Genomic DNA, 9,336 nt, shown 5'->3' with positions numbered 1-9,336 from the left:
AATTTAACTTGTCCTCATTGGCCCAAAACTATTTTAGAGACTTTTTCAACGACATATGAACGATATACAGACTCAAAATTTGGTTAATTCAGTTCATTTACTACAGAACAAAGCACAAACAGCAAAAACAGTTTGCAAACAGGTTATACATTTAAATGAACAAGATTTTCTTCAAAAGCTTGAACATCAAACTACTCCTACACGTCTTAATTTTGGTGGCCCTAATAACAAAGCAAGAATAAGAAAAGAAAAATGCAAGAAAAAAGAACAGTTGAGTGTTTTCCCATTTAACATTTAAATACACAAAGCAATTAGCACTGAAAGATAGAATCTGTATAAGCAGACAGTTTTGTTTAAAAATCGCTTGTATATTTTTCTAAACATTGTCACAAAGTTATGTTGTGGCAAGTGCATTATTTCCTTTTAAAATAATTTGATAACTTAATGACATGTATCACTATATTCTATAAAACCTTAGTTTGAAATAATTTTTTTGTACATTTAATAATACATATTTTGCTTTTCTTCTTCTGAAGTCATAATTACAATGTCCTTTTTTTTTTTTTAACTAGGAAGGCCTATTTATGATTATTCCTGAAGGCAGCATTAAACTCCTAAAATGTCAGGTGGTGGTGCAACTGTCCGAACAAATAAACAGATTAAGAAAACAATTTAAAATGGTGTCTTAATAATAACAAAATAAAAACTATTCCATCATTTTAGGTTTGAAGCCTTTCATATAATTGTTTTTTATAAATATCAGTAGTTTTAAAGCTGTTGAGATAATTGAGAAACTTTTGTCCGCCATTTGTATATTCTTAAATGTTATTATGAATTTACAAGGTAATAACAGTAAACATGATAATGCATCATCCAGAGGAGCCTAACTGATCTCTTTGGCAGAGTGAAAAAGTTTGTAGAGCTCTTTCAAATACTGATTAAAAACTGCTAATTTCAAGTATGGGTAGGTTGGTGGTACACTTTCCATGTCAGGTGGTACAACTACAATACATAATATTTTTGCTGTACCACCTGACATAAAAACTTAAATTAGTTTAAACACTTTAAAATATAATTTAACATCTGAAAATTGTTTAAACACATTGTCTTCAAGAGTGTTGATGTCATTAGAAGTCTTCCCAAGTGAGGCTGGATCCGAACTGGAGCTGCTGTAATCTCTAGTAAAATATGCTGAGCATCCTGAGATAGAAACAGGGAGACAACAGGAGAAAGATTAGCATTGCTGCTGTTCATATTATTTCAGGCAAAAGATGGTCATGTGCACTTTTTACTATTTCATCACATATAGTGCAAGATTATGAGATGTGTTAATTGAATGCTTGGCTAAAGAGATGTGTCTTTAATCTAGATTCAAATTAGGATAGTGTTTCTGGGCCCCAAATATTATCAGAAAGGTTATTCTAGAGTTATTCCCTTACATTCTATTGAATTAATAGGAAATCATCTGATTTTAAAAAGAAAACATGGCCTAACGAGTCAGCATTTTAATATTTGAATACTATACATTCTTACAATGCAAACGTCCTAAACATTTCTGAGTATTATCAATGTTGAAAACAGTTGTGCTGATTAATCTTTTTGTGTAAACCAATGTAAAAGTTTAATCCATTTTCTTTTTTCTCTCTCCAGGATTCATTGTTAAATAGACCCAACATATACACTACTGTTCAAAAGTTTGGGTTCAATAGAGTACTTTTTTTTTTTTTTAAATCATATTTTATTCAGCAAGGATGCATTAAATTGACCAGAAGAGAGAGTAAAGATTTCTGTTTCAAATAAATGATGCTTTTTTTTTTTTTTTTTCATTCATCAAATAACCCTGAAAAACACAAAAATATGAAGCAGCACTGCTGTTTTCAACACTGATAATAATCTTAAATGTTTCATCTATGTTTTTAGTTTTACTTATTCACTTATTCATATTGCTCATACAGTGTCACTTAAGTTTGGATGTCAAAACTTTCTTAAAATAAATTAAACAAATAAATGTAAATATGAGAATTTAAAATAACAGATGCATGGTGATGTACAGTAGGTGACAAACTATTGTGAGAAAATGGATAATGAAGTTATTTAATGAGCTTCCTCACTTCACCTGTTTCCAACTTCTCTGGCAGCAGCTTTCTTCAGAAATATTGAAGTCGTGGAGCTTCCCTCTGTTGTAGAAGGATTATTTTGTTGATGCTGAAATCACAGAACTAGTTTTATCAATTTGTGTTTACCATTGAGCTAGTTTCAGCCAATTTTCACACTCCATGTAACGTTAAGTGACGTCATCGAGTACGTTTATGTTAAATACGTTTATGTTAAATAAATTAGCTCACTTCCAAACTAACTTATTTTTTACAAAACTATCAAAACCTCTCATCTACCCATAAGATGTGATTAAAATCCTAAACTTTCATATCAAAAGCTCAAGCTATGAAGTTAGCATAACGTTATCTCTTCTGAAAACGGTTGAGATGCTAACGGACTTTTTCCTAAGACACTAAACCATTTATATAAAGCAAATATTCAACAGAAGCGTGTCAATTACAAGTACGAGAAGTGTCAAGAACAGTTGTGTGTATTATTTGTGTGATTTTAGAGACTAAACTCACCTGAAAGCAGTGAAAACAACAGCGAGAGACGGAGTTCTGCCGCTTTGTCAGTTGCAGTCAGTGGGGCGGTCGGTGACGCGCCGTTTCCAAGGCAACTCATCTCCGCTCCAGTGTTTGAGGGCGACTCGAAGGTTCACGCGCACGCCCATTAAAACGTCAAAGCCACGCAACATTTACAAACATAACATCTAAAATTATAACCTTACTTGAATAAAATGAACGTATTTCAAACGTACAGTACGGAATACTAAACAAACAATTGAAACAAATAAAATATTTCATAGAAATGCAGTCTGAGATGGTAATGAAATTACGGTCCTGTTACGTTGCAGTTCCGTTGCCAGTAAGTCATGAAATTACCAAGTTATTACGAATAGAGTACGTATCTGGAACGTAGTTGGTTATCTTATAACCTTAGGAGGACGTACTGACGACGTTGTGGGTTGGTAATATGATGGTAATGAAATTACGGTCCTGTTACGTTGCAGTTCCGTTGCCAGCAAGTCATGAAATTACCAAGATATTACGAATAGAGTACGTATCTGGAACGTAGTTGGTTATCTTATAACGTTAGGAGAACGTACTGACGACGTTGTGGTTTGGTAATATGGTGGTAATGAAATTCCGAGCATACGACGTTGTAGTTACGTTGTCAGTTGGTAAGTCATGAAATGACCAAAAAGTACGAATAAATTACGTAACTGCGACGTCGTGTGTTAGCTGGGTCTGAGGCACTCCAGCTGGTGATCGTTACACCGACCCATACACGCTCATTCAATGGATGGACGATCTGTATGGAAGCAGATTAGTCTCAAATATAATTCACGCAAAAAACATGATTCACAAATGCATAGACAATTTCACATGCATGAAACCTAATTCACGTGCACACAAAAAAAATACACGTGCGTGAAAAAAAAATATATTCACAAAAAGCAATTCACATGCGCAAAATAAAATTATATACTCATAAAATACATTTCACAAATGCAAAACACAATTCGTAGATATACAACTGTGCACAAAAACCTTTGAATGTTTAAAATGTACGAGTGTATTCTTGCATTTGAATGTGCAAATCGTCATTCACGTACGAATCGCCTTAGATATGTGTGTGTGTTTTTGAGACTTTGCTGGCAGCATCACACTCGTAACACAGAGCAGTCGTACTCTTTAGCCAATCAGATTTAAGCTTATCAATCGACCAATCAGTATCACGTGAGGGCGGGCCTACCTACATGTTACGTCATCAGCTTTCGACCAGTTCATGGCTGAGCAGAGGTAAGCGCAGTTAATCGTTCATTTCTGTTACTGAAGTTAAAGAAGTTTTAGATCAGTTGAAGCAATAGTTTATGAACTATTAACTGATGTAAGCAAGTGCTGTTGTAATCAGATGTCCCATATCGTGTCAGAAATGAAGAAGAATGATGCTTGTTTTGTTGTATTTTAGCTGAAGGCACAGACAGCTCTCACAGCTACAATCAGGCTAATGATTGCAAAACAATCATCTGTGGTCAATACCCATCGACATTGTTCTTTAAATAGTGAATAGACCTATTTTAATGAGCACCCAGTGTTTTTTGCCATTTGTGTATGATGTTAAATTATTATTAACACTTGTTTCCCTGCATTTTATCAGGATTACTCACCTTTGGTGTGACATATGGATAGCAGTCACGAACATCTTAATTCATGTTGTTTCTTAATTCTCTTTTATACTTTTTTTTTTTTGTATTTATGTCTTAATTGGTAACACTTTATTAAAACGTTTCATTAGTTAACATGAACTAATAATGAACTGCACGTGAACAGCCTTTATTATTTTTTGTTAATGTTAACATTTACTAATACTTCATTAAAATCTTGTTAACATTAGTAAATGCACTGTAAACTAACAATGAACAGCTGTATTTTTAACTAACGTTAATAAAGATTAACAAACACAGCAACAAATGTATTGCTCATGGTTATTTAATACATGAACTAATGTTAACTAAGTTATTGTACCTTATTGTAGAGTGTTAGCAATATATTCAACATGCATTACCTTATGTTTTGTGCTGTATTGTCATCGCAAGGTTTTTAAATAAGGTTTTTTATTGTCATCTTAAGGTCTTAGGACAATATTGTGAAGCATTAATTTTACTTTGCCTAGTAAAATAGGCAAATCTGATTTTATGCTGATGAGACAAAGGTACTTATCATAGAGAGGCAATTAAGATTATGCGACTAAGATTACTCAGTAAACTCTATTCAAATACCATCACTTAATTTCCCACGTCCTCTGTCTGCAACTCTTGTACTATAGGGTTTTAGTACTTTAAATATCAGGACAAAATCTTATATGTCCTAACAGAGAGGTCTACTGATGACCGGACTGAACACAATTCATTTGTTAACTTTTCACTTGATGTATTGCACTTATATTTATATACTTTAAAAGCAAAGTACACTCTGACTGGATCTCACAACTCCTGAAGAGACGTATATTTCTCTGTACTGAATATTGTGCTTCACAGTTTAGACTGTCAGTTCATGATCTTCATATGTAACAGGAACATTAATCATGATCAAGTCATTTTATATATTTTATTCCCAAAGGATTCAGAAACTTTCAAATTAATAAAACGTGTACATCAAAATGAACTATGTCTGAATCTTTTAATTCTTACAAGAACATTTAATAATGCATGCATAGCAAGGCTTTATTCCTAAAGCGTGTACATATAGTCCGCAGGAGACAAATGAATACAGTAACAATGCATCACTTTCAACCACTTGTTGAAACAACTCAAAATGGATGCTTGCAACATGACTGTTTTCAAAGAATTACAGTAGAAATGGTAAGATCACAGTACTGGTTGTCTGCAACTTCATACATCATCTGTCTTGGAAATCTGAAACAATAAAACTACATAATATATGCAGATCAAAACATGTCTCCTATATATGCACGTCATTACATACATTATCATAGGTTGAATGTGTGGTGGACAGGACATGAAAATCCATCAATACTAAAAATAAATGTTTATATTCACATGTGGACTAAACAGCAGTTAATAAACTATTGCTTCAAATGATCTCTAACGTCAGTTAACACAGAAATGAACGATTAACTGCGCTTACCTCTGCTCAGCCATGAACTGGTCGAAAGCTGATGACGTAACAGGCAGGTAGGCCCGCCCTCACGTGATACTGATTGGTCGATTGATAAGCTTAAATCTGATTGGCTAAAGAGTACGACTGCTCTGTGTTACGAGTGTTATGCTGCCAGCAAAGTCTCAAAAACACACACACACACATATCTAAGGCGATTCGTACGTGAATGACGATTTGCACATTCAAATGCAAGGATACACTCGTACATTTTAAACATTCAAAGGTTTTTGTGCACAGTTGTATATCTACGAATTGTGTTTTGCATTTGTGAAATGTATTTTATGAGTATATAATTTTATTTTGCGCATGTGAATTGCTTTTTGTGAATATATTTTTTTTTTCACGCACGTGTATTTTTTTTGTGTGCACGTGAATTAGGTTTCATGCATGTGAAATTGTCTATGCATTTGTGAATCATGTTTTTTGCGTGAATTATATTTGAGACTAATCTGCTTCCATAGATCTGACAGGATTAACGTTACCTCGATTGAGTGGCCTGAATTCTACCCTAGGGCTGGGCGATATGGCCAAAAAAACATATCACGATAATTGTTTTATATCAGTCGATATCGATAATTATCACGATAAATGTCAAATCTTTATTTCTTTCAAGTTTAAAGGCAGATTTTTGCTCTTAAGTGAAAGTTGTAGAAACTAGAGCGTTAATTGTGGTTTTAAAATACTCTTTATTGTCAGAACATATCATGACAAACACTTGCCAAACAGGTGAACATTTCACAAATCTGAGGTAGAACATTCAAACATTTGTCATTTTTCCTTTACAAAATAAATATCTTAATAGAAACATGTATTTCTTAGTTTATGCATGTGCTAATGGGGAATATTGTTTCAAGTCTTGAAACAGGTTTGTGTTGCCTGACTTTGGTGGCACGTATCTTCAGCACAGTTTGCAGTGCAGGCTGCAATATTAATATTACATGTTTTGTCTTGAAACGCATATTTGACAGTGAGTTGACAGTAGTATTAGTTTGAGTTAGATGCAGATTTACTATGTTAAATTTATGTTTGTTAACAAAATCAGTAACATCTGTTAAAAAAAAATTAACAACCTCATTTTTATTTGGTAAAATTTTATATTCTGACTGTTTGAGTTTTATTAAAATTAACCATTGGTCATCCAGTATCATGCATTTAGATCATGATAACCACAGATACAACCAGGCATAGCCTACAGCACCTCACTATCATGGCAAAATGTAACTTTATGGTTTCTATGGTATTTGTAAGAAAAACAGTAGCCTAAATACATTATTAAATACTATAATTATATTCCATTAGTCCTTTAATACATTGTCTACATTAATAATATAATACAATTCAATATGTATAGTATATCCCACATTTCATGGTGCAGTTAATATTACTAGGCTAACATTACAGTAAATCCATGGTAAATTATGGGAATTTGTAGACGGAAAAGCCTTCTGACTGTATCGTTGCGCACAGTGTTTCTCCTGTTTGTCAGCGCTGTTTCATCTGCCTTTAAACTTGTTTAACCCTTTCACATTTAAGTTTAAAATATTCTGGCTGACCCCCCCAGCGTGAGTTTTTCAAGGCGACCGTTATTTAGAACTTTCACTTTATGGTTTCCATGGTAACGCGTCATTGCTTGTGACACACCACAGCAACAACAGCGCTGAATGAATGATGATCTGCTTTTATGTAATTTTTCCTTTTTTATTCAAAATATTCACAAATTTGTAAGCAATGGCATGAAATATCTGATATTCCGATTGTCAATTATGCAAGTGGATGTGTTTTGTTGTTTAAACACCTTTATAATGATCGCGTTAGTTGAGCTGTTTGCGCATGTTAGCTTGCGCATCCACTTCTCCTGAAATACATGAAAGTAAGTGGCTGGTGAACTGGGAGAAGAATAGAGTAAACTTTAAAATTATTTACACAATGTGTATCTGATATGAATAAAATGTGTCTAATTATAATGGAAAGGATTTTTATTGCCTCTTCCATAGACATCAGTGTCTATTTTACAAACTCTAAATGTATTGTTTTTTTAGTTCTTATGTGGATTTATATGTCTGAAACCTAAAATAAACAATATGTGGTTGAAAACACTGAAAAGTTGTGATATATGACAGCGCTGAGCGCACCTGTCTCTGGCTCAGCACCAGCCAACCCGCAAAAGCACAGTTTGAATTTAGCAGTTGATCATGTGATGCACTGACCTTTCTAATCACACCAGTGTGATCGTACGCTCCAGGGACCAGCCTAGACTGATCACACCGGTGTGATCGTACGTGCGAAAGGGTTAAATCACTGAGACATTTGTGTCCTTCGCTGAATTCAAACGCTTCTCACTGGATCTCGTGACCGAGACCGATCAGAGTAAACGCATCTGCTCTAGTGAGCTCGCGCTGTTTGGACTTTGAGCCGAGCGGATAAATGGTCCATGTGGCACACGGTTCAAATGAGTTCCGTTCCGCTTTTGGCCAATAAACATTATCGAACATTTATCGAACTCTTGATATCGTTTTATCGAGAAAAAATTATATCGCGATAATTATTGTTATCGTTTTATCGCCCAGCCCTATTCTACACTTACCTGATAGAGAAACCGAGCATGAAGAGATACTGAGGGCATATAAATCTATAAACTTATAAATCTATAAATCTATGGTGCCTTTAAGGGTGGATGAACTCTTCGGAGTCAACGGCCGTACACCAAAATGGAGCTGGGAAGCCATCAAGGCAATTGTACTGAGCACCACTTTCTACTTTTGGCATTCCCTGCACCCGGACACTCTCGCAGATGTACTGGCTGTGCCTTTCCTCTGATCACGTGAGCTCCGGGTGAGAGAAGCCCCTGACAAGTGATAGGACCATCCAGGGTAGCTTTAAAGTCCTGGCGGCAAGTTCACAGTGACCAAATTGAATCGTCGACACGCGCAGAGGAAACCTGTGCCTGTAACTCACTCTTACAGAAAACAATACCCAGAACGAGGTAGTAACCGGTTTTAAGTCTGAATGATGGTGAGAACACTCAGGCACCAGGGACCTTGTTCTAGAGTGGGAGGGGTTCCCAAACCTCATGGAAGCTACTGCCCGCTGAAGTTGGGCAGCCCCCAGCCAATAAGGTGCTCCACTCACCAAAGAACTATCAGATGAGATGGTCTGATTAGTTTGAAACAATCACCTCAAAAAACAAAACTCCTATTTTCTACCTGAAATGTCCAAACAATGATGACCGGAATGCCCACTGACAACGACCTTGACCCTGAGACAACATGCGCTAGGAAAACAGCTGTCATTGACACTGAACTTTCCAGGCGCAACGTGCACATTGCTGCCCTGCAGGGAACACGACTCACGGGTGCAGGTACCATCATAGTGAGGATTTTCACTTTCTTCTGGTTTGGAAAGCCCGCTGATGAACCACGTCTCTATGGCACAGGTTTTGCTGTAAACAATACCATAGTTAACAGCATACAGACACCAGTTGCTGTTAGTGACAGAATCTCAGTCATGAAGCTCAATACACGACAGAGTACCATTAAAATCATCTCTGCTTATG

At 35.4% G+C, this 9,336-nt stretch overlaps 1 long non-coding RNA gene across 1 annotated transcript; it reads right to left on the bottom strand.

The window, feature by feature from the left end:
• Positions 1-226: 226 nt before the first annotated feature.
• LOC307150350 lies at positions 227-2,701 on the bottom strand. Its single transcript, XR_013819693.1, has 3 exons — positions 2,622-2,701; positions 2,117-2,205; positions 227-1,200 (listed from the first exon to the last, which is right to left on the bottom strand). It is a non-coding gene; the product is annotated as an uncharacterized lncRNA (long non-coding RNA).
• Between the last annotated feature and the right edge of the window lie 6,635 nt (positions 2,702-9,336).

The sequence above is a fragment of the Squalius cephalus genome, assembly GCF_949319135.1.
Source record: "Squalius cephalus genome assembly, chromosome: 2".
Lineage (NCBI taxonomy): Eukaryota > Metazoa > Chordata > Actinopteri > Cypriniformes > Leuciscidae > Squalius > Squalius cephalus.
This window is presented reverse-complemented; position numbering and strand designations above follow the sequence as displayed.